This window comes from Panthera uncia, unplaced genomic scaffold (assembly GCF_023721935.1).
Source record: "Panthera uncia isolate 11264 unplaced genomic scaffold, Puncia_PCG_1.0 HiC_scaffold_246, whole genome shotgun sequence".
In the NCBI taxonomy this organism is placed as follows: domain Eukaryota; kingdom Metazoa; phylum Chordata; class Mammalia; order Carnivora; family Felidae; genus Panthera; species Panthera uncia.
The window spans coordinates 33,988-58,971 of NW_026059194.1; the positions used below are offsets into that span (position 1 = coordinate 33,988).

The 24,984-nt window shown below is 38.1% G+C and overlaps 1 long non-coding RNA gene across 1 annotated transcript; it reads left to right on the plus strand.

Annotated features, from left to right (window-relative positions):
• The first annotated feature begins 759 nt into the window (after positions 1–759).
• Positions 760–20,997, plus strand: LOC125917799 (uncharacterized). The gene is made up of 4 exons (XR_007456300.1): positions 760–858; positions 7,985–8,033; positions 16,397–16,522; positions 20,776–20,997. It is a non-coding gene; the product is annotated as an uncharacterized LOC125917799 (long non-coding RNA).
• The last annotated feature ends 3,987 nt before the right edge of the window (positions 20,998–24,984 follow it).

A 24,984-nucleotide genomic window follows, 5' to 3' on the forward strand; every position in this document is an offset into this window, starting at 1 on the left:
TGCTCTGTCCCTCTCTGTCTCTCAAAAACTAAATAAACGTTAAAAAAATTTTTTTTTAAATGTAATAGTGAAAGAATTTGTTCTAAATATCTCCTACGCTGGATTTAATCATTTGAATTGAGCCATTGGCAACAATATTCCAGGGAAATAAGGATGAACAGGTGCAATAAAAAGTGATCTTTCCTATTGTTACGCTACAAATGGACACATTCCCTGGGAAAACGTCTCACCTAAAATTGCTTTCATAGGTGCAACTCCTTGCAACCTTTTTATAATTTCTGTAATGGGAAAAAAACGATTTAAATCATGCTACTATGAATTAATTCAAAAACAGATAATGAATAACATTACTTGGCTTCTGCAATGACACAAGGCATGGAATAATAAACTATGTTACAGTGAGACCCTCTTCGTCCTAGATCTTGTGGAGCTGTTCATCAGAAGGTCAGTAGCAATGCTATTTCTATTGGAGAATTTTCATTTACAAAATTAACATATTTGAAAAATGACTTTCAATAATGACACAAAGCATAAATATAAAAATCTGTACATGCTATAGCTCGTATAAAACATTTTTTTGGCATCAATTATTGTTGTAATTTAGGCTGAATAATGCCAGCTATTTTGCTGCTGTGCTGAAGTCCTCTTTTTTGAGCCCACAATGAACCTGTAATACTTATGGAAAGAGTTACCATAGCAACCTATATTGATGTCACAAGCTCAGGCTTCTGACTTCATTGCATAATGCGGTAGCAAGTGGATTTGCAGCAGAAACACCCTGCTAAAGAACAAGTATCTTGGTTCCCAGCAAAGAGGACAAAGGAAAACAGCAAGTTATAGGGAGTTGAATGCTGGATTGTGAGTCAGATTGTCTGAGTTCTTATTTTAAACCTGCTTCTCACTTGTTGCCTTGTTTTGAGTAATTGTGTTTACATGTGTGCACTGAGGTTTGAAGCAAGAAATCTCCTATCTCTGGGATAGACATAGAAGAGAAAACTCAGTATTTAATGTTTTAGCATTTGGGGGACATCTTAATAAGGCTAAAACACCCTAAAAATAACTTGGAAAGCAAGGAATTACTAATGTCTTGTAGTAGGTAACTGGCTAGCTCACAAAGATAAAGAGAATACTTTGGAAAAAAAGCATAGAGCTAGGGTTTTTGATTTTGATTTTTTGAAACAGTAATGGGTAAAGGGTATGATTGATGTCCTAATCTTAACTTTAATAAGAATGTGGAGAACTCTTACATAAATATGTCATATTACATAGCTGTATCTATTTAAGGATGTTTTGATGTCTCAGATAAGAGAAAGGTTAATCTGTATCTGTTAGTGGGTATGATGCTGCTCATGTTTACACTGTGTACATTAAATCATAAATGTTTATTTTATCATGCAAATGTTTATCCTCATTAGAAAACAATTAAATAAGTGAAGTGGCTTTGCTAATTTAAAATAAAATTTAAAAAAAATTAATGATATCCTTTTTTAGACAGGCCTACTCTTTCCTTTGGAACCCTATAACCTGTCCATTATGTCAATTGGTCTAGGTTTTTATTATATAGTAAATTTCAGAATTGAGCTTCTTTTGGTATTTGAAAAGGCATTTAAACTAATAAACTTCCTCACCAGAAACTAAGGTGAAAACATGGTGCAGCTTTTCATTTTATCTAAGGTAACAAGCTAGAACATTTTGATAGAACTATGGCCCTTCCCACCCCCTCTTTCCATATGTTTCAAAATCATTCCAAAATATCAGCGAAGATTTAATATGCTAAAAAACTTCATTAGCTAAATTCCCTGTTAAATAACCCTTAGAAAGAAATGAGTAATTTTTCAGGTCTTAGAAAAATTTTAAGTTACTGTTGAAAAAGGTAGAGCAAGGTAGAAGCTGTGGCCATGTTTTTGATAAGTACTTAATTGCATCTGAACTCCTTACTATCTCACTGCACAAGTCATTTGTGTGAGTCATAAAATCTTGCAAAATATTTCAAAAACTAGAATTTGCTGTACAGTGTTTCATGGAATATCTAAGAGTAAAAATTAGTTTTTTCATTATAGGCAATATGTTTATCCAACTAGCTAATGTGTTTTTTTCCTATACTAGGCAAAAGACTTTTTGTGTGTTTGTGTGAATTTAATTCAGCAGATTTTTATTAACTTTATTACCATGAGAAGGTCCTGAATATACGTAGTAAAATTTTGTAAAAAAAAAATCATACATTCTTCATTTTTTTTCATCTTCAGCAAAGAGAGGAATCAGTAAAAATGGTTGTTTCCTTTCTGAATTCTACTTTGTTCCTTGCTCTAAATTCTACCATTTCAAAGTACAACTCCTTTAAATAACAGAGACTAAACATTGCTGAAAGTCACATCAAGAAATCACACCTATAGAAGGAGCTATAGCTATTTTGTTTTGTTTTGTGATCACAGTGATGTCCAATAGATTTAAATAACTTGCCCAAAGTTAACTGGTGGAAGAATACATACCTCAACTAAGGATCGTTCTACCACATCAAAGTGTCCTGATCCTGCCTGATGGCTTTTATCCAGAGTCATCTCCCTTTTAGATAGTCTGATATATAGTCCTTTTCTTCTTATTTTTTCTTAATTTCTTGGTTTTATTTTTTCCCCTAAAAAATCTCACTAGAGATTATAGAAAAATTTATTAGTCTTTTCAAAGAGCCAACTTTTGGCTTTACTTATTGCTCTCATGTATCTTCTTCTGTGTAACAATCTACCCTCAAAACATACTGGTTTAAAACAACCACTATTTCATTATCTCATGATTTTGTGGGTTAAGAATTCAGGTAGGGTCATTCTTTTGCTTCTTGTGGTATTGACTAAGCTTACGGGGTGGTATTTGGTTGGTGGTTGGCGTGGTCTGGAGAGTCTAGGATTGCTTCACTCAGGTGCCTGATGCCTGAGCAAGGAAACCTAGAAGGCTAAGCTTAGATGGGTTTCTCCCTGTAACCACGTAACACAGGGCTTCTCCACATGGCCTTTCCAATGGAGTTTTGAGACTTCTTACATTGCAATTTGGGACTCTAAGAATGTACAGGAAAATGGGAAGTAGAAATGGCAAGTTTTCTTAAAGTCTAGACCTAGAACTGGCAAAATATCACTCTGCCATACTTTTAGAGCAGTCATAGAACAAAGATTCAAGGGGAAGGGAAATAGATCTCTCCTGTCAAAGGAAAGAGTGTCAAAGAGTTGGAGCTATCTTTATTCTATCGCATTGATCCTGTGTTGTATTTTAGTCTTCTATTTCAACAATCTATTATTTTCTTTGTATCTTCCATCTGTTTTATTTGTTTATATTGTATCATTCACTCTCCCCCCCCTTCTTAGGTTGGATGTTTAAATCATTCTTTTTCATCATTTCCTCGTCTAATATAAGCCCTGAAGGGTAAATTTTTTTTCCAATTACAGCTTTCATTGTATTTCAAAGTTTTAGCTATATTGTTATTTTGCTCATTGTTCAGTTTTTTCCCAGTGTTCCATTATCATTTCTTTTGTGATCTATGAGTTATTTGGAAGTGTGGTTTTAAAATTTCAATCCTATAGGGTCTTAATATTAATAATGTATCTACTTGGGACTTAAAAGACATTCATCAAATACAATGGATTATCCTTTTTTGGATCCTGACTTGAACAAACTTAAGAAAACATATGAGATAATCGAGGGAAATTTGAACACTGACTGGATATTTGGGGAATTTTTATATATTAAAAATATATATCATGGTAGTATAGTGATGTTAAAAGTGTCCTTTTTAAATAGACTTAGAAATATTTATGGAATGAATTTACTTCAGAAAAATTCAGATGGGAGTGGGCATATAGATGATAAAAGATTGACTATGAGTTAGATAACTGATGAAGATAACTGAAGGATACAAGCATTCCATATCCGCGTGTGTGAACTTTTTCATAAGTTGTCAAAAGTTTACCTTATAATAATTTCGCATTTAGTTGCATTGTGGCTAGAGAATTAGAGTATATTGAGTATATATATGAATTATATATTCAAATATACATATACACAAAAATACAAAGATTATATATATTCTTTCTATACAATGTAGCGAATATATTGCACACACACACACACACACACACATAATGAGCTTATTTTATGGACTGATGTATTAAATTTTGTGTACTTGAGAAGTAAATATGGAATATCTTTCTTTCTTTCTCTCTCTGTTTATCTATATATATCCATTAAATCAAGGTTGGCAGTCCAAAGATTTTTTTTTAGTTTTTTTAAATAGATTTTTAAAAGATTTTTAATAGATTTGCATAGATTCTTTTTCCTCCTAAAATTATGGATAATTTGAGAAATAATTGAGAAATTTAGAAATCCATTAAATCATGGTTGGTAGTCCAAAGAATTTTTTAGGTTATTTTAAATAGATTTTAAAAATATTTTTTATAGATTCATATAGATTTTTCCTGCTTAAACTATGGATAATTGAGAAATGTGTATTTCATCCTCACATTATTATGATGATTTGTCAATTTCTCTCTGTAGTTCTTGAATGTTTTGCAGTATGTAATTTGAGATAGGTTCGTAATACATGTCTAAGTTAAATCTTATTGGTAATTTGAAATTTAATCTTCACACAATATCACCTCTTCTTCCTGATAGTTTTTTATTTACCTTCAAGACTATTTTTTTGATATTAATATAACTCTCCCAGCTTTCTTTTGGCTATTATTTTGTGGATATCTCTCTCAGTCATGTTTTGCTTTCATATTTTAGGTTATGTCTTTCATAAGAGCATATAATTGAATTTTTGTTTACCTAGCCCTAAAATTTCTGTTTTTAACTGGAAAATTTTGCCTATATACATAAATATTGTGATTAGTGATAATATTTATTTATTTCTATGATCTTAATTTGTACTTTCTGTTTGTCCATTTTTTTCTATGCTTCTTTCCTTCTTTCTTTCTTAGCCTTCATATCATGTCATTCATACTATCTGGACATACTCCTTTCTTCAATCCTCTGTTGGCTGATTTGAATTGTGCTTGGTATTTCCCTTAATCTGACCTGTCATGCACCATATTTTATAGAAACTGTTAAATTTTCCATCTTTTAAGGGAAAATTTCCAGATATTCTAACATAGATAAATGTTTTAGCTTTAAAATTTTTGGTTACTTCAGAAGTTTTAGGATAGAGTTGCTGAACAGATGGGATATAACAGTATTCTTTAAACTAGAAGTCCTTGGGGCCTGGATGGCTCAGTCAGTTGAACATCTGACTTTGGCTCAGGTCATGATCTCATGTTCATGATTTCAAGCCCTGCATCGGGCTCTCAGCTGTCAGCACCGAGCTTTCTTTGGATCTATGTTCCCCTCTCTCTCTGCCCCTCCCCACCCTACTCTCTCTCAAAAAATAAGTAAAAACATGACAAAAAATAAACTGGAAGTCCTTAAACTGCATTTGAGGAATAAGGCCTGAGCATGAAATTCTAGTGAATAATAGAATAAAAAATGAAGCTGAACTTAATGTTGATGGATTGATGATGCATGGAGCCACTTAATGTTACAGTTATCAAAAGAGTAAAAGTTATCAAACTTTTCTCCTAGAAGAGAAGGTGACCTGATGAGAGCTGTTGGAGAAGATGGCAATTGTGAATAATAGGTACTGAGTTAGGAGGACCTGATCTCCGGGAAGCCAGGTTAGGAGCCCTTTTTTAATTAATCGGAGATGATGGCCAAAGGGCTGAATGAAGATGTGAACTAGGGTCTGGAAATGAAAGCTATTCTCTGACTTAAGCATCAGTAGTTATGTAAGAACTACATTGACGGAAAGAGAAGGAAGCAACATGGCAGTGATAATTGCTACTGAACTGAGCAATTAGAGCATCATGGCTTCCTGCTACCTTCTCTGTTTATATCATAATCTGCTGCTACTAGCTTCATCCCTTATTTTTTTTATTTCAGAGTTCCCTAGAGAGGAATTCAACTTGTTTGGCTTCTTTTCGCACCAGGTCTAGAGTCTTGCTTGCTGGCTTAGTTAGTGGATGAGCAGCCTTTGTGGTGGGTGTGCACTGGTACGGAATCGTCCCCTGAAAACTGGGGAGGATTATCTGATACAGACATCACCATATCCCCCGAGCAGGGACTGTGATCTGAGCAGGTCTCTTAGTCTCAGCACCCCAGAAAGCAGAGTCTGACCTAAGAATTTATGTGACTTTTTATCAAGGCAGGCAGGAATGAGTGTAAAAGAAATCTTACGGTAGGGAGAGAGGGAAAGCTGGCCAGAGGGTGTGTTGCTGAACTATTAGCACTGATGTAGCTTGCTTCGTGTTGTAGGGGTGTCCTGTGTAAGGCCATATCAACTGCATCTCAGAGAGATCATCATAGAGACTTGAGAAAGAGGAAGGACTTATCTTATTTGTTGTTGTTGGCCATTGGTTGAAAGTTTGCTCTATTAGGACTTAACTCCCCTGAAGTTCCAGACTGCACAGCTGTGGGCCTTTTAACAAGACCGCTCACACCTCAGTGTCGGTAAGGAAGTTCTGGGTTGGTGAGAAATGCCCGGTTTGGTGCGGTCTTAAAGTAAGGTACTGTCATGTTCTGCCTGAATGAGATCATTCCCAACTCAAGCAGGCCTGGTTACTGAAGCAGTGGTTGAAACAAAATACGCATGAAGTAGAGAGATTGTGAATTGGTATGTAGGAGGTGGTGGATACAGAAGACAATGATGGACAAGCTAGTTAAGGGGGTGAGGATGGGCCAGGGGCGGAGGACACAAAGGCACTTTCATATCCCAAAGTCTTAAACAGAATAGTTCAAATAAAGCCCAATAAGTATTTAATGAGCCTCTACTCTTTGCAAGAAACTGAATTTATATCTCCCAAAATGGGGTGCCTGGGTGGCTCAGTCGGTTAAGCATCTGACTTCGGCCCAGGTCACGATCTCACGGTTCCTGAGATCAAGCCCCGCGTCAGGCTCTGTGCCGACAGCTCAGAGCCTGGAGCCTGCTTCAGATTCTATGTCTCCCCCTCTCTCGGCCCCTCCCCAGCTCATGCTCACACTCTGTCTCTGTCAAAAGTAAATAAACTTAAAAAAAAACTTTTATATCCCTGAAAGTAAGCAAGAAGCTTTGTCATCAAGTGGAGGAAATAGATGTATATACATGTGAAATACAAGACACCATGTGTTAATATCATCCTCTATGATAAACATGCACAAGAGGAGCACAGTGGAGGCAGTGGTGAATTTTGCTTGCAGGAGTAACAGAGTCTTTGTAGAAAGTTCCATGTGGCTTTAACGATTAAAGTTAAAATTTTGATAAACATGTGAGGGCTATTTCCTTATAGCAACTGTATCTCTGCATCTGTATTTTATTAAAATGACACCCTTACATTTTAGATATTTCACACTGAAAATAGAAATGAGAAATTAAAAATTTGAAAACAATTTATTTTTCCTTTATCCGGAAGTGAATAGTACTTTTTTTCATGTTTCCGCACAACGCCTGTGGGTTTATTTTAAAAATGATTTGCCAGAATCTTTACATAGTTTCTTGAAATGGAATTAATATTAAAAATTGCCTTCTGTGTTCCTTGTCTTTCTCCCTCCATGTAGAGAATGAAGGAGTGAACAGGTGAAGAGCTGAAGGAATGGGGGCTGCAGGAAAACAAAATACAGATCTTGAGATGGATTAGAAAGATTAGGTATTTTGAGTTTTCTGGAACAAAATCTGATGCTGCTGCCAGGGAACACTTTCCTGGTCTGAACTTGTTTTCCCAAAGAAATGAAATAAGGTTGAAGAGATGTTGTAAATGGGGCAGACAGAACCCAGGCAGTGAAAGGGAGCTAGACACAGGAATGGAGAGCTATGACTCTGGGGCTAGCCTAACTGTAACAGTGACTAGATTGTTCATCCTGACCAACCTTTGTCTTTTTTTTTTTTTTTTAATTTTAATTCCAGTGTCGTTAACATACAATGTTCTATTTATTTTAGGTGTACAATATGGTGATTCAAGTCTATTCCTTACTCAGTGCTCATCATGGTAAGTGTACTCTTGATCCCCTTCACCTATTTTATCCATCCTCCACCCACCTCCCCTCTGGTCTCCATCAGTTTGTTCCCTGTATTTAAGAATCTGGGTATTTTTGTCTTTTTTTTTTTTCATTTGTTTATTTGTTTGAGTGAAATCCTATGGTATTTATCTTTCTCTGACATATTCTGCTTACTATTTTACTCTCTATATCCATCCATGTTGTTGCAAAAGGCAACATTTAATTCTTTTTTATACCTGAGTAATATTCCATTATATATATTATATATATATATCTTTATCCCTTCGTGTATATCTAACCCTTCATATATTGATGGACACTTGGGGTGCTTCTATTGTTAAGGGAATTGGCTATTGTTAATAATGGCTATTGTTAATAATGCTGTGATAAATGTAGGGGTGCATATAACTTTTCAAATTAGTATTTTCATATTCTTTGGGTAAATACCAAAGTAGTGGAATTACTGGGTCATATGATAATTCTAGTTTTAATGTTTTGAGTAACCACTCTAATTTTTTCTGCAGTGGCTGCACCAATTTGCATTCTCATCAACAGTGTACGAGGGTTTCTTTTCCTTCACATCCTCACCAACACTTGTTGTTTCTTACGTTTTTGATTTTAACTTGTTGTTTCTTACGTTTTTGATTTTAACCATTCTGACAGGTTGAGGTGGTATTGTGGTTTGATTTACATTTCTCTGATGATTAATGATGTTGAGAATCTTTCCATATGTCTGTCGGCCATCTGGATGACTTCTTTGGAGAAATGTTTGTTCGTGTCTTCTATCCATTTTTCAATGGGATTTTGTTTTGTTTTGTTTTTTCTTGGTGTTGAGTTGTATAAGTTCTTTATATAGTTGGGGTACTAACCCCTTATTGGATGTATCATTTGAAAATAACTTCTCCCATTCAGTAGGTTGCCTTTTAATTTCCTTTGCTGTTCCTTTTAATTTCCTTCACTTTGATGTAGTCCCAATAATTAATTTTTGCTTTTATTTCCTTTTCTTAGGAGGCTTACCTAGAAAAATGTTGCTACAGCTGATGTCAGAGAAATTACTGCCCATTCTCTCTTCTAGGATTTTTATGGTTTCAGGTCTCGCATTGAGGTCTTGAATCCATTTTGAGTTAATTTTTCTGTATGGTGTAAGAAAGTGGTCCAGTTTCATTTTTTTTTTTTTACGTGTAGTTGTCCAGTTTTCCCAACACTGTTTGTTGAAGAGACTTTTTCCCATTACATATTTTCTTACCTCCTTTGTCAAAGATTAATTGACCATATAATCACGGGTTTATTTCTGGACTCTCCATTCTGTTCTATTGATCTATGTGTCTGTTTTTGTTCCAGTATCATGTTGTTTTAATTACTACAGCTTTGGAGTATATCTTGAAATCTGGGATTGTGATACCTCCAGTTTTATTCTTCTTTTTCAAGATTGCTTTGGCTATTTGGGATTTTTTTTGTAGTTCCATACAAATTTTAGGATTATTTGTTCTAGTTCTGTGAAAAATGCTTTTGGTATTTTGATAGGAATTTCATTAAATGTGTAGATTTCTTTGGATAGTATGGATATTTTAACAATATTTGTTCTTCCAATCCATGAGCATGAACTATCTTTCCATTTGTGTCATTTTCAATTTCTTTCAGCAATGTTCTACAGTTTTTAAAGTACAAGTCTTTCACCTCCTTGGTTAGGTTTATTCCTAGATATTTTAATATTTTTGGTGCAGTTATAAATGGGATTGTTTTCTTAATTTCCCTTTCTGCTATTTCATTATTAGTGTATAAAAATGTAATGAATTTCTTTATATTGATTTTGTATCCTGCAACCTTACTGAATTCATTTATCAGTTCTAGCCATTTTTTTTTGGTGGAGTCTAGGGTTTTCTCTATATAGTATGATGTCATCTGAAAATAGTGAAAATTTTACTTCTTCCTTATCAATTTGGATGCCTTTTATTTGTGTGTGTGTGTGTGTGTGTGTGTGTGTGTGCTGTCGCTAAGATTTCCAGTACTATGTTGAATACAACTGGTGAGAGTGGACATCCTTGTCCTCTTTCTGACCTTAGGAGAAAAGTTCTCAGGATTTTTTGCCAATGGCCATGATGTTAGTTGTGGTTTCTTTATATATGGCCCTTATTACATTGATGTATGTTCCCTTTAAACCCACACTGAGGGTTTTTTATCATGAATGGATGTTGTACTTTGTCAAATTATTTTTTCTGCATCTATTTAATCTGTGTTCATCAGAGATATTGGCCTGTTTTAGTTCTCTTTTTCAGTGGTATCTTTATCTAGTTTTGGTATCAGGGTAATGCTGGCCTCATAGAATGAGTTTGGAAGCTTTCCTTCCTCTTTTAATTTTATTGCAATAGTTTGAGAAGAATGGGGAATAGCTCTTCTTTAAATGTTTGGTAGAATTCACCTGTGAAGTCATCTGGTCCCAGACTTTTGTTTGTTGGGAGTTTTTTGATTACTGATTCAATTTCATTGCTGGTTATCTGTCCATTCAAATTTTTCTATTTCTTCCTGGTTCAGTTTTGGGAAATTATATGTTTCTAGGAATTTTTCTATTTCTTCTAGGTTGCACAATTTGTTGGCATATAATTTTTCATAATATGTTCTTAAAATCCTTTGTATTTCTGTGGTATCAGTAGTTACTTCTCCTCTTTCATTTCTGATTCTGTTGGAGTCCTCTCTCTCTCTCTCTCTCTCTCTCTCTCTCTCTTTTGGTGAGTCTGACTAAAAGTTTATCAATTTTGTTGATATTTTCAAAGAACAGCTCCTGGTTTCATTGTTCTATTGTGTTTTTTTTTTGTTTGTTTGTTTCTATTTCACTTATTTCTGTAACCTTTATTATTTATTATGTAACCTTTATTATTTCCTTCCTTCTACTGATTTTGGGTTTTGTTTATTCTTTTTCTACGTCCTTTAAATATAAGTTTAGGTTGTTTATTTGAGGGTTTTTTTTTTTTTTTTTGCTTCTTGACATAGGTGTGTATTGCCATAAACTTGCCTCTTAAAACCCATTTTGCTGTATCCCAAAGATTTTGTACCATTGTGCTATCATTTTCATTTGTATCCATGTATTTTTTGATTTCCTCTTTGATTTCTTGGTTGCCCTAGTCATCTTTTAGTAGCATTTTATCCTCCATGTATTTGTGTTCTGTCCAGCTTTTTACTTGGGGTGACCAAGCTTTGTCTTAATTCCTAAAGTGTGGAGATGTCTCTCTCTCTTTTTTTTTCCTTTAGGGGAGAATTATTAGCCCTCATTTGTGGCCTGGCTAGTAGGGTTTACCATTGACTACAACATCATTTCAGTATCACAAAAATAAAATGTGTAATATCATGCTCGCATTTGATTAAAGCATATTTAACATATGTAAATGTCATATTGCTTTGCAAAATAAAGACATACTAAAATAAATATATAAATAGTGTAGGCTATTCCACCAGTTATCCCACTCAATTTGTGCATAGAGATGGGAATCTGCCTTTTCACCTGTTGGCCTCAGTTCCACTTACCTCCTATGGATTATGAGAATCGTGCTAATTGGAATATGAATCTACTATCAGAATCTATGTCTATAAAGATGTTTTTGAGATGACATGGCTCTCAAACTCAAGCCAGCTTGTTCACCTGGGCTAAGCTGAAGAATCCGCAACCTGTCCCAATAATGAATGGAAAATGACCTATGCCCAACTTCTTGAGGGACTATTCCAATACCAGACCTTACTAACAGATTTTCATGGGTAAATTTGATCAAGTGATATTTTCACTTTTAATTCTGACTTTAGAACCAAGATGTAACTTGTGTAGAGTATGGAGTTTTCAGATATGAGAAAAGACTAAATGTTGGAACAGCTTAAGAAGAAAGGGTCTGTGGCAATATTGAGCCAATGTTCTCATAAATTGCCTTAGCCTTACTTTTTCAGCAGTAGGAAAGGTGAGCAGATCTAATAAGAGGGGAAGTCACCATGGTTGTCTGAGGATCAAAAACTTTTAAGTGGAGGCATTCTCTGCTTTCCCTTCTAGTTAGCTCCTCATTTCTAGAGCTTAGATCTTGCTCAGACTTCATTTTTTTGGTCCAGGTGCTTTAGAGCGCCAACCATGTTCTAGGCATTGGACTAAATGCTTTGTATAGTTTTATCTCATTAAAAATTTGTAACATATCAAGAATTATTATTATTCCCCATTTACAAATAAGAAAACTGATGCTATGAAGCCTAGGTTATTTATTCAGCTAGTAGGTGAAGGAGGTAGGGTGGGATATGGATAAGTCTAACTGTAAAGCCTACGTCCTCTTTTCAGTATACAATATCCTCTTTAAACTTCAAATGCTCTAGCTTTATTAGGGCATTCGTAGGGGTGACTTGGGTGCCCTTTGAAGGACTTTGTGAGTTCATTTCCTTTCACCCCTATGTAAGAAGTCTTTCCTGAGTTTCTGTGAATTATAGGGGTGAACCATTTTGTGTAGCATGGCCCAAAGACATTACATGGTTGTGCCAGAAAGGAGGCTGTGTCCTGCCATAGTGGCTCAGCTACACTTTCTCTGGTATCTGTTTGGACTTCATCAAAATCTTTTGTCTTGTGATTCTGGTGGCATTTGGGTAAAGCTTATATATGAAAGTGAATGGTTTAGTTTTCCTGATGGAAAGTTTAATTCAGCTCTCCAGCATGTTGCTTTTAGCTTGTTTGTAGATATAATCGTTTACTTAATGAGGATGCATCCTCCCTTTCAGAGTACAGACTTTAAAATGAATTTCCATAGATTTACATAAATTCCCTGGGGACCACTATCATGTGAGCAAAGAAAGAATTGCCCAGCTGTGTTCTGATTTAATGGAATTATGAAGCTTTAGGGTGTGGGCTCTGAAAAAGATATCTAGGGGAAATAGTCACTCAAATTGTTGGAGAAATAAACCGTTAAATGAATTTGCTCTCACTCAGATTGGAGATGATTTTAGAAGCCAGCATCAGCCAAAGTTTTAAACAACTCATTTTAGGAAAAGTTGGTAAAAATGCTGTACATTTCAGAAATCACCTTTTATTTCTGAGAATGAGTGTTAATATTATATGACAACAGATTTTGCGTAGAGCATTTTTATTTTAAATGTGTTTAAAATGGAGAGAGTTAGCAAATGCTCTATATCTCATGCTGTCACCTCAAAATAACACCATCTTTAGGTACACTTACTTTTAAATCTAATGTGGGTCCTCAATGTTATCTGGGCCAGAGTTTATTAATGTTGGTCTGTATGTCTTTCACACCCCAATTCCTTCCTCAGTGATATGAAAAGATCTAAGAAGGTTTCGGCTTTTGGAGCTCAGAGATTTTGCCTTCTGTCTAACTTACTTTGAATCTTTCTTTATTTTTTATTCTTTTTATTTTTTTAATGTTTATTTATTTTTAAAGAGAGAGAGAGCTCTTATTTATTTTAAGAGAGAGAGAGAGAGAGAGAGAGAGCAGGGAAGGGACAGAGAGAGAGGGAGACACAGAATCTGAAGCAGGCTCCAGGCTCTGAGCTGTCAGCACAGAGCCCAATGTGGCTCTCGAACCCACAAACCACGAGATCATGACCTGAGCCGAAGTCAGATGTTTGACTGAGCCGCCCAGGGGCCCCTGAATCTTTCTTTAAATGGTGATGTCCCAATTACATTGTACTCTGTGATTGGTTCTATAGGTTGGTTACAATAACATAACAGCAATGGGAAGATTTCATAATTCTCTTGGCCTTGGAGTATAGCCATGTGAATTAAGTCCTTTTCAAGATAATACCTCAGCATTAGCCAGGAGTCTACAAATATATATCTTTGGTTCAAAGAGGCTTACTCAAGAGTATGAATGGATTGATATTAATTTATATTCTGTGTTGGAAAAACAACCACTGATATGAGTCTATAAGGTTCGTCCTTGTGTAGGAAAACATAAATTAGTCAATAAGTATTTAGCAATGTATAGAAAATGCTTGAAGGTGGATGCTAAAAAGGAAGAAATATTTGTCCATGGCATTGGTATTTTTTAGCATCTATACAAGAAACAATAATAATAACTAACATGTCTTGTGCACCTATTATGCTCCAGGATTTTCTTTTTGTCATCTGTCATAAACTTTGCAGCAACCTATGACTTAGGCCCTCTGATTATCCCATTTTACAGATAAGAAAACAGAAAGCTCAATCATTTGCCCCATAGCTAGTATGGGGCAGCTAGGGTGGCAAATATGGCACATTGGCCCTGGAAGGTTGGATCCTTTTTCTCAAATTCCTGTATGTATTTTAAAAAGTTTTTAAAATGTTTGTTCATTTTTGAGAGAGAGAGAGAGAGAGAGCAAGTGGGGGAGAGGCAGAAAGAGAGGGAGACTCAGAATCCAGAGCAGGCTCCAGGCTCTGAGCTGTCAGCACAGTCTGCTGAGGGGCTCGAACCCATGAACCATGAGATCGTGATCGGAGCCGAAGTTGGACACTCAACCGACTGAGCCACCCAGACGCCCCTCCTGTAGATACTTTATTGTGGTTAAATGTACATATACAACATGGGCGTTATAAACACGGGCGTTCAAATATCTGTTTGAGTGCCTACTTTCAGTTCTTTGGGTATATACCAGAAGTGGAATTGCTACAACCTATGAAATTCAATGTTTAATTTCTTGAGGAATTGTATACTGTTTTCTATAGTGACTGCACCATTTTAAACTTCCCCTGGCAGTGTACAAGGGTCGCAATTTTCTACCTTCTTGCTAACATTTTTTTTCTAATAGCCATTCTGATAGTATCTCATTGTGGTTTTCATTGTCATTTCCCTAGTGATTAGTGTTGTTGAGCATATTTTCATGTGCTTATTGGCTCACTTGTAAATCCTCTCTGGAAATATGTCTCTATATATCCTTTGTTCATTTTTAAATAGAGTTGTTTTGTTGTGTTTTGAGTCATTGAAATTCTTCATATATTCTGGATATTACTCCCTCATCAGATAATGCCTTCCACTGTCTTCATAGTATCCTTTACATTCTTGCCTGTGTTCAGAGTCTATGCTCTTAACCACTACACTGAAGTATATAACCAAGGTTGTGACATTGCTACCACCATATCCCCTTATGATGAAATAAAGATAAGAGGCTGTGTTGTCAGGGGATGCATGAAGAAAGCAGTGAGACCTCGCACATTCTAGATGTGTTTAGTGCATATTTCTTGATGAGTCTGTTTTTGCATAATGATTGAAAAAAACGAGTCAGCTGTGTCGCATCCTCCCGTTCTTTGCCATGTATTTCTTGGCCATTCACAAGAAGAGGGGAGCAATGGGAAAGGGGGGGTGTGTGACTGGCTGTGAATGGAAGATACATCTGCCAATCTTTTAGCTTTAGATACATTGCCAGGACGTTTTCTTTTCTTTTCCTTTTTTTAAAGGTCACTTATTTTGAGAGGGAGGGAGAGAGAGAGAGAGAGAGAAAGCGAACATGAGTGGGGGAGAGGCAGAGAGAGAAAGGGAGAGAGAGAATCCCAATCAGGCACTGCACTGTCAGGGCAGGGCCAGATGTGGGGCTCAAGCCCATGAACTGTGAGATCATGACCTGAGCCAACACCAAGAGTCAGACGCTTAACTGGCTGAGCCACCCAGATGCCCCACCAGGGTGTTTTCTGGTAGAAGTTTGATTTAACCTGACTTAAAGAGGTGAAACAAAACCTCTCTTCACTCTCATTCACTGCCTATGTCTAGAAACTCACTTTTCCTTGGAGCTTAACAGAGGGAGGAAGGAAAAGAGAGAACAATCCTCTCTCTCGCCTCTTCTTCTTTGCCTGTGGTGGAATTAAACTCTATCTTCCTGGGTGTTGCTGATTACTGGGGTGGAGGAACCGGGCACAGCATCGAGACCACATTGTGTTCCTTCGTCTGAAGGTATTGTAAGTGTGACTCAGGTTTCAGTTAGAGCTCTTTGCTTCTAACTGCATACCACCCCCCCCCCCCCGGCTCTAGTTTTTGGATTTTGGATGCATGTAAAATACAGTGTTTTCTTCCCCATACTGTTTGTGAATTATTAAGTCTATGCCTCAGGCTCAGAGAGGGCCATTGGATACTCGAACAATAACAACCTGTAAAGTAGAAATTAAGAAAAGTCCCTCTTCTTCCCATCCCAGTATATAAATAAGCCTGAGGCACTCACTTTGGAGTCACATGCTTGGCTTGAGGCTCTTAACATTCTATCCGTTTAGAGGAATCATCAAAAGAGCTTGCACACCTGATGGTTATGGTGTAAGAGCTGTCAGGAAGTTTGCAGTCAGAAGAGCCTTTTGTAAGGCTCTCTGGAAGCCTGCGTGGTATGGTAATGGCTTCCTCCTCCTGCAATGGTTGGTTACTAGGGTCAAGAGAAGATTGTGGTGAAAATGGGAGAGCAGAGGGATGGACTTCAGGACCCTCCTGACGGCGTTCCAGGGGATGACTTCACTCCCAGCGGAGAGACTGCAGGCCAGGTCTCAAGGCTCGCTGTAAGTATCATGTGTCCTGCATCTTCAGACTCCAGAGATTTTTCTCTCACCTTCCGGGGCTCCGCAGCTTGGCCTCAGTCCTCTTATACACGGGAGCCATGGGAGTCTCTGCTCTACATCAAAGACCAAGAAAAAAGAGTCACTTTAGGGGCCCCTGGGGGGCTCAGTTGGTTAAGCTTCTGACTCTTGATTTCGGCTCAGGTCATGATCTCACAGTTTGTGGGTTCAAGGCCTGCGTCGGCTCCACACCTGCTTGAGATTCTCTCTCTCCCTCTCTGACTGCCCCTCCTCCTCTCACGCTCTCTGTCTTTCTCAAAAAGAATCCTAAAAACGGAGTCATTTTACAGACAATTTTCATATTATTCATTTTGTTTATCTTATACTGTGTGCCGGATGCCTACGTATTTCGTTAAATTCTGATAACGACCCCGAGACAGATTTTATTATTCCCTTCTGCTATTGAGGAACCGGAGTCTGTAGATGGGAAGTGAATTCACTTGGGGTGACATTGTGTGGAAGGCAAAGCTCCCAGTCTGAGTAGGTCTTCTTGACTCTACAGCCTGTCTTCCTTCCTGGGCTTCTTTTACTGACCATTGACCTTCCTTCCTTTTAAACTCTCATTTTCGATTCCAGGAAACAAAGGGGGGGAAAAAAAGGGATGCTTTGCATGAATTTTGTTAACTGAAATTAGCATCAATTATCACCTCTTAGAAATGAGTGCTGCTGTTTCTTGGTGTTTCAGAATGACATCATCAGGCCGGATGCCACCCAAAAGTGAGTCGGTGGTCCTGTTCTCATGATACAGGAAATCTAGTACATGCCCCATTTGGTCTGTCATCTCGTCCACTAGCACAGCTTACTAAAGAGGGGTTAGAGGCAGTTTCCACGCTGCTTATGGAAACCGTTGGTGGAAAGAACTGTTGCACAGGTGGAGATAACGTCATTCAGCTGCCACGAGTGCAATTTACAAGACAGAATTGCTCCTCTTCGCGCTGTGGCCAATGGCAGAGCCCAAGCTTCTCATTTCATGGCAGAAACTACTTCCGGACATAAGTTTTTCTTTCTGCAGCTCAGTTGTTGGCTTATTCTTACTTGTTTTTATCAGCATAATGCTTTTTGTTGTGGTGTCAGTTTCCTCACATGGTTATTCTCCTGCCAAGTGCAGTAATCAAAGTGAATTAAAAGCATTATTTATTGATTTTTTTAGAGAGAATGGGTTTATTGTGCTTTATTTATTCTTAAATAGGCTAATTTGATCCAAAAACCCTATTAGAGTTAATAGTGCCACTGGTAAATATAATTTACCCAATAATCTAGAAAAGGTTGTTATTTTCCTAAATAGAGCATAAATGTTACAGTTCTAATCATTTTCACATGATGCTCAAAAAAAAAAAAAAAAACGGCAAGCAAAGATTCAAGTTTGCCTTTTGAAAAGCATAGCAGAGGCACTTGGCAGCTTCTTAGGCATCGGTTTTTCTCGAAAAAAAACTACACTTAGGTAGCACGTGTTCCACTTAGTAGCTATTGTCATAATCGATTACTGGATATAAAAAGGACGACCATACGAATTTCTCAGAGGGTCAGTACGTAACTGGAGGTGTGGCAGAGAGCGTGTTTTCATGCTGTATTTCTAAGGCTGGTGCTTAAGGGTTGGGAGAGAGCTCTTCATCATTATTGGTACAATAATAATAGCAAATCTATAGCATCCCGTGGTAGTAGGCACTACTATGAGCAATTTTCATGTAACAATTCATTTGAACCTTAGGGTTACCCTGGGAAGTAGTAACTATTATCACCCCCATTTTACAAGTGAGGATGCAAGAAAGTGAAAGTGAAGCACAGAGAGTGAAGTAACTTGCTTCAGATTACACAAGTGAGTGGGAGAACCAGAGTACATATCCAAATACCTGACCCTAGAGTTTGCGGTCTGAACCACTGCCCTCTATGGCAACATTTATTGAGGTCATACTATATGTCGTGCATTATGCTAGGCACTGATACTGGAGAGAGAAAAATTCCTCAGGGGATAAACAGTCGAGCACACATAGGCACAAATCTCTCTTCTTCCCATCTTTAGAGGTCATTTAGAAAAAAATTAATTCCAGGGGTGCCTGGGTGGCTCAGTGGGTTAAGCATCCCACTCTTGACTTTGGTCAGGTCATGATCATAGGGTTCATGAGGTCGAGCCCTGCGTCGGGCTCTGTGCAGACAGTGCAGAGCCTGCTTGGGATTCTCTACCCATCCCCCCCCCCCCCCATTGCACTCTCTCTTTCTCTCAAATAAACAATAAACAGATTTTAATTCTTGTATAATTAACATAGTGTTATATTAGTTTCAGGTGTACGATATAGTGATGTGACAATTCTACACGTAGTGCTTATCATGATAAGTGTACTCTTAATCCCCTTCCCCTCTTTTACCCATCCCCCTATCCACCTCCCCTCTGCTAACCACCAGTTTGCTCTTTAGAGTTGAGTCTGTTTTTTGGTTTGTCTCATTTTTATTTCTTCATTTGTTATGTTTCTTAAATTCCACATATGAGTAAAATGATATGGTATTTATCTTTCTCTGACCGACCTCTTTCATTTAGCATTATACTCTACATCTACCCATGTTGCTAATGGCAAGATCTCATTCTTTTTTTATGGCTGAATAATATTCCATGGTATATACATACACCATTTCTTTACACATTTATCTGTCAGTGGACACTTGGGCTGATTCCATAATTTGGCCATTATAAATAATGCTGGAATAAACATAGCACGTATATCTTTTCAAATTAGTGTTTTGTATTCTTTGGGTAAATAGTAGTAGAACTCCTGGATCATATGGTAATTCTATTTTTAATTTTTTGAGGACCCTCCATACTGTTTTCCACAGTGGCTGCACCAGTTTGCATTCCCACCAGTAGTGCATGAGGATTTCCTTTTCTCCACGTCCTCACCAACACTTGTTATTTCTTGTATTTGTGGTTTTAGCCATTCTCATAGATGTGGGGTGGTATCTCATTGTCATTTTGACTTGAATTTCCCTGATTGTGAGTGATGTTGAACATCTTTCCATGTGTCTGTTGGCTATCTGGATGTCTTCTTTGGAGAAATGTCTATTCATGTTGTCTGCCCATTTTTTAATTGGATTATTTGTGTTTTTTTTGGTGTTGAGGTGTGTAAACTCTACATGTTTTGGTTACTACATTTATTTATTTATTTATTTATTTATTTAAAAAGCTCATCTATTTTGAGAGACAGAGACAGAGACAGTGTGGGGGGAGGGGTAGAGAAAGAGGGAGAGAGAATCCCAAGTAGGAATTCAGCACAGAGCCAAGGACATGGGGCACAGTCTCCCAAACCATGAGATCATGACCTGAGCAGAAATCAAGAGTTGGATACTTAACTGACAGAGCCACCCAGGGGCCTCTTGAGGTCACCTTTGAAGTTTCAAATAGCTGGGAAAGATTTTCCCCATTGCCAATGATTTGTGTAGCCATTAACAAAGAAGGGCTGCTCTCCATGGTGGAAGTGGCACAGTGATGGCCTTAGAGTTAGGACAAAGCATAACAATAACTGTACCAATGACCATTTATTGAGTGCTTCCATAAAGTAGGCAATTGTGCTAGATGCCGAGAGAGACTCGTGGAACACTCAAAACTGTAAGCGCTAGGTCTAATTTGAATGGATCACTACTCCCAACCTCACCTCTGTGTTTTTTGCTTTGGGGACAGCCCTGTGCTTATTCTTCAGCAGCATTCTTGCCTTGTGCCTGGAGTCACAGGGGAGTGAAGGATATTCCCTTGTTGGTTTCATGGTGTTAGCTGTGCGACACCTCTCCTCACGCATAACCCAGAAATCACACCTGAAACTCAAGCTAGTCGGTTTTTACAGATTTTTTTTGGCGGGGGGGGGGGGGGAAGTCAGCCAATTTCCACACTCCCCTGATCCTGTTATTTTCATTATCACACTTCCCTGCATTTCCTAGTTTCAATTAGGACTGAAAACAACGTACCGAAATTGCATGAGCGTCTCTGTTCAGAGTGCTTCCCTCTCCTCGGAGGGGAGGCAGCCTGTCCTCTCCCCAAGTAAGGTCAAGAAGTTCATCAGACGTCTTCCCGTTTGTTAGATGTGCAGACGCTTAAAAGCTGGGCAACTTTTGGAAAGGTCTATAAAATTTGAAGTAAATATTTAAACTGAACTTCAAAAAACTTTCAAAGTTTGCATATTGATACTTTTTTTTTTTTTTTTTTTTTCTTTTAGCAGCTAGAATTGTGAATTGCTGAACTGGACAGCCCTGGGCTATGAATACCCATGATTCTTATTTGGATTGCTTAAAGGTTTTATCATAAGACAGTCAGTTGAAATAAGGGTGAAAAAGGCCTAATTCAGAAGACCCCCACAGCTAGAAGGATCCTTCTTCAGCTGTTGTAAAATCTCCATATTAGGTTTTGACAACGCTGACAATATAGTTTGAAGAATGTTTGTTTCTCTCTGTGTCTGTCTCCACACCCTGGAGCATGTACACACATACACACACGTGCAAAGGCAACATGACAGACTGAGTCAGGGAGAGTAGGTAAGAGGGAGATATTCGTAGTTTACTTAAAAAAAATTTTTTTTTCTTAATGCTTACTTATTTTTGAGAGAAAGGGTAGACAGAGCATGAGCGGGGGGAGAGGCAGAGAGAGAGGGAAACGCAGAATCTGAAGCAGGTTCCAGTCTCTGAGCTGTCGGCACAGAGCCCAACGTGGGGCTCAAACCCACGAACCGCGAGATCATGACCTGAGCTGAAATCGGGCGCTCAACCGGCTGAGCCACCCAGGCGCCCCTCATAGTTTACTTTATACGTTCATATGTTAGGGTTTAAAAGGAATAAGCACACATTTCTTCTGAAATTTTATAATTTTAAAAAAAGTACTCAAAGGAAAACTTACACTTCCTTTGTTGAGAATAGAGAATATTATCAGGGGGATGGTAGCCCTTACCTCTCAGAGGCTTAACCTTCACTGGAACAAATGCCTACATTTGCATAACCTGATCCTAAAATAATTCACACATTAAACAACCATTATTTACCTGCCATGCTGCATGACAAAATAGTTGTTGAGTGATTTTATAATTATACATTCTCGGTGCCATGCCTTTGGCTGCCAAAAGGCAGACCTGCCAATCTGACACCTAGTTTTATATTATTTTTATGTATAAGCAAAGACTAAAAATAGGTGATTTTTAAGAGTTTGTCATTTCATTGCATTGTCCTAAGTAAAATTATAACTCCACAATAGATATTATAAAAACATTTTAGACAGGCAGTGTTCTATGCAGATCATGTTCTTTTACACAAGTATCTCAAGTATCTGGATCATTGACAGAATTTGAAAAAAAAAAATAGCCTTTGGAATCTTTTACTCAGATCTATTTTCACAATTACACAACTGCAAGTTCGCACTTGATTTTTTTTTTTTAATAAAATCCATTCTTATCCATAAAATGTTCCTGGTTTCCCCTTGCCGATGGTGGAGCCCGCTTAAGCTGGGAGGGAGGTAAAGTTTGTCTTCGGAGCATCTGGTCACCTTTCTTTTCCCTTTGGGTAGTGATCCTTTCTGGCTCTAAGATATTTATGAATCCATAATCTCTTTTTGGAATGTATCTGATAACCTCATGTCCACTTGGATGTTTATATCTGATAGCGTGTTGTCTTCCTGCCAGAGAATATGTTTCTAAGTCAAAGGACTAACTTTCTAATGGCTGAATGTTGACTATCAGAAAACAGGAGACAATCTGGGAGAAGATAATCACCCAGTGCCTCAGATGTAATAAAATGAGTATGTATTAGAACATGCTTTTACCTATCTTGAATATTCTCATAAACTATGTTTTGCTAGTACTATTAGAGAAAGAACATGGATTGGATAGATCTTCTGTATATCACATTCTGGTAATAAAATATTTTGATATTCCCTTGTTACATTTTTTTTTTTTTGCTAACATCATTATCATAATTTTAAAGTTCAGATTTTAGCCTGTGATGACTTAGCGTTAATTTGCATTTAGTTAAAAACAAGACAGCCCAGGGGCACCTGGGCAGCTCGGGTGGTTAAACTTCCCACTGTTGGTTTTGGCTCAGGTCATGATCTCACAGTTTGTGATATCTCACAGTTTGTGCGACCGAGTCCCACGTCGGGGCTCTGTGCTGATGGCTTATAACCTGCTCGGGATCCTCTCTCTCCTCTCTCTGCCCCTCCCTCTCCACCCCTAAAAATAAATAAACAAACTTAAAAATGTATTAAAAAACACTGGGAGTCCAAATACTATTTTATTTCAATATCTTAGTATTTTCAACATCCAAAAACTTAGAATCGCTATAAAGCAGCTCTCTGAAACTTTAAATTGTATGAATAATGATAGTAACAAAAGCATTTATTGACTGCTTCTAATGTGCTAGACACTGTGTTAAGTTCTCTTTATGCAGTCTGTTTTTCAATGTTCATAAGGGCCCTATTCGGTAGGAATGGACTCCCCCTCTTTACAGAGGAAGAAGCTGAGGCAAAGAAAGCCTTTGAATAGGTCAACATGCAAAGCCAGTGAGAGACGACTCAGAAGTTGAGCCTGATTCTGTTTCGCTCTGAGGTCCTTTGCTCCCAGTCATCCCAATCTGCATCTAATTATATCCCACGCCCACCTTTGTTACATGACAATTGCACACCAGGTCGTACCCTTAGATGCTTCTGGACTCACCGCCACCTCATTTAATCATGTGAAGTGGCCTGATCAATCTTGCCCTGCTTGGAAGTAGCAGGTCTCCAATCCAGGTCTTATGACTTCAGATTGAGCAGTGTTTCTACCATGTGAGGCTGAACTCTCAATCAAGCCCAGTATGACATTAAGTAGAATTCTTGAGGTGGGATCTTTGGTCGCACTCAGAAAGCCTTTAATCTGATTTCCTTTCAGACAAAGGAAAGTCTATAATTCACTTGTTTGCACTCACTGAGTGAGGCATCAGTTTAAAATCAGACTACAACTTCGTAAATGTCATGCATCATTTCTATTAAATGAGACCTACTCTATAGTTTGTAGCACTTTAGAAGGGATTATTTTGGGTTTAGCTGCTTGCTGGAATCAAACTCAACCCTGCATTGCTTAAAGAGATTTACTCAGTGGTAACGTTTAGCTGTTTAGGGTGTTTTGAATAATGGACAGATGATCGGGAATGTTCTTGTGGAATGGCATGAGTGAGAAGCTGTGATGCAATGAAAAGGAGGCAGGGTTTAAGGAAGGGGATATTGTTGCCTTGAATAAGAAACCAGCTGAGAAGAGCAGTAGAGGCAGATGGCACGTGTTATAACAGGTGCAGATTGGTGACCACAGGTATCTTGGGTGGGGGGCGGGGATCTCGTGAACAGGACTCTCATTCTCAAACTGAAAGTCTATTGGCAACTCCGAGTCCCCAGGGCTTCACATATTTCTGTTTTAAAGACCCTCTTTTTCTTTGCCTTTTGGTTTTTTTTGTCTGCAAATATTGGCTCCCATGTCCCTAGCAGCTTCAAAAAGAGTCCGCCCATCTACCCCAATTTTCCCCAAGCAGGCATCTCCATACTCTGTGGCATAGTCACCATCTTCTCCCTCTGTCATCAGCAAGCCTTGAGCGCTCTCAGCATGGGGAGCAGGGGGGTGGGTCGTGGGGAGAAGAGTCTCTTTATGGCAAAGGGTGGAAGGAAGCACTCCCTTTTTATCTGGGATACCAGATTTGTGGGGGATTTGATTAATCAGATAAATTATATTCCATGAAACCCTGATTTTTATGTTATTTTTTTAAATGTTTATTTAGTTTTGAGAGAGAGAGGAAGCACACACGAAAGACAGAGAGAGAGAGGGAGACAGGGGATCCAGAGCAGGCTCCGTGCTAACAGCAAAGAGCCCAACCCCGGGCTCAAACACACAAACCGTGAGCCCAAGTCGGATGCTTAACTAACTGAGTCACCAGGCGCCCCTTTGATGCACTGATTTTTAAAGCAATCATCCTTCCTAATGCAGTTTTAAAATGTAATGCCCATCATATTTCCTGGCGCCTCAATAACAAAGGCTGCTGAAACCCCGGGGGCCGGAGGAGGACACCTTGTAGGACTTCTGGGTCACCCTGATGGACATGGTGGAGGCCGGTGTGGAGGCTGGAGTGGAGGCGAGTAGGCTGAGCCTACCTGAGGTTCGAGAAGAAGCCGAGAAGCTGCTTCTATGGTCGATGCACTGATTTTTAAAGCAATCACCCTTCCTAATGCAGTTTTAAAATGTAATGCCCATCATATTTCCTGGGGCTGCAATAACAAAGTACGAGAGATCGGGTGGTTTAAAACAATATAAATGTATTCTCTCACACACAGTACTGGAGGCTGGTAGTCTGCAATCAAGTTGTCAGCAGGGCCATCCTCTCTCTGCAGGCTATAGGGAAAAATCCTTCCTTGCTTTTTCCAG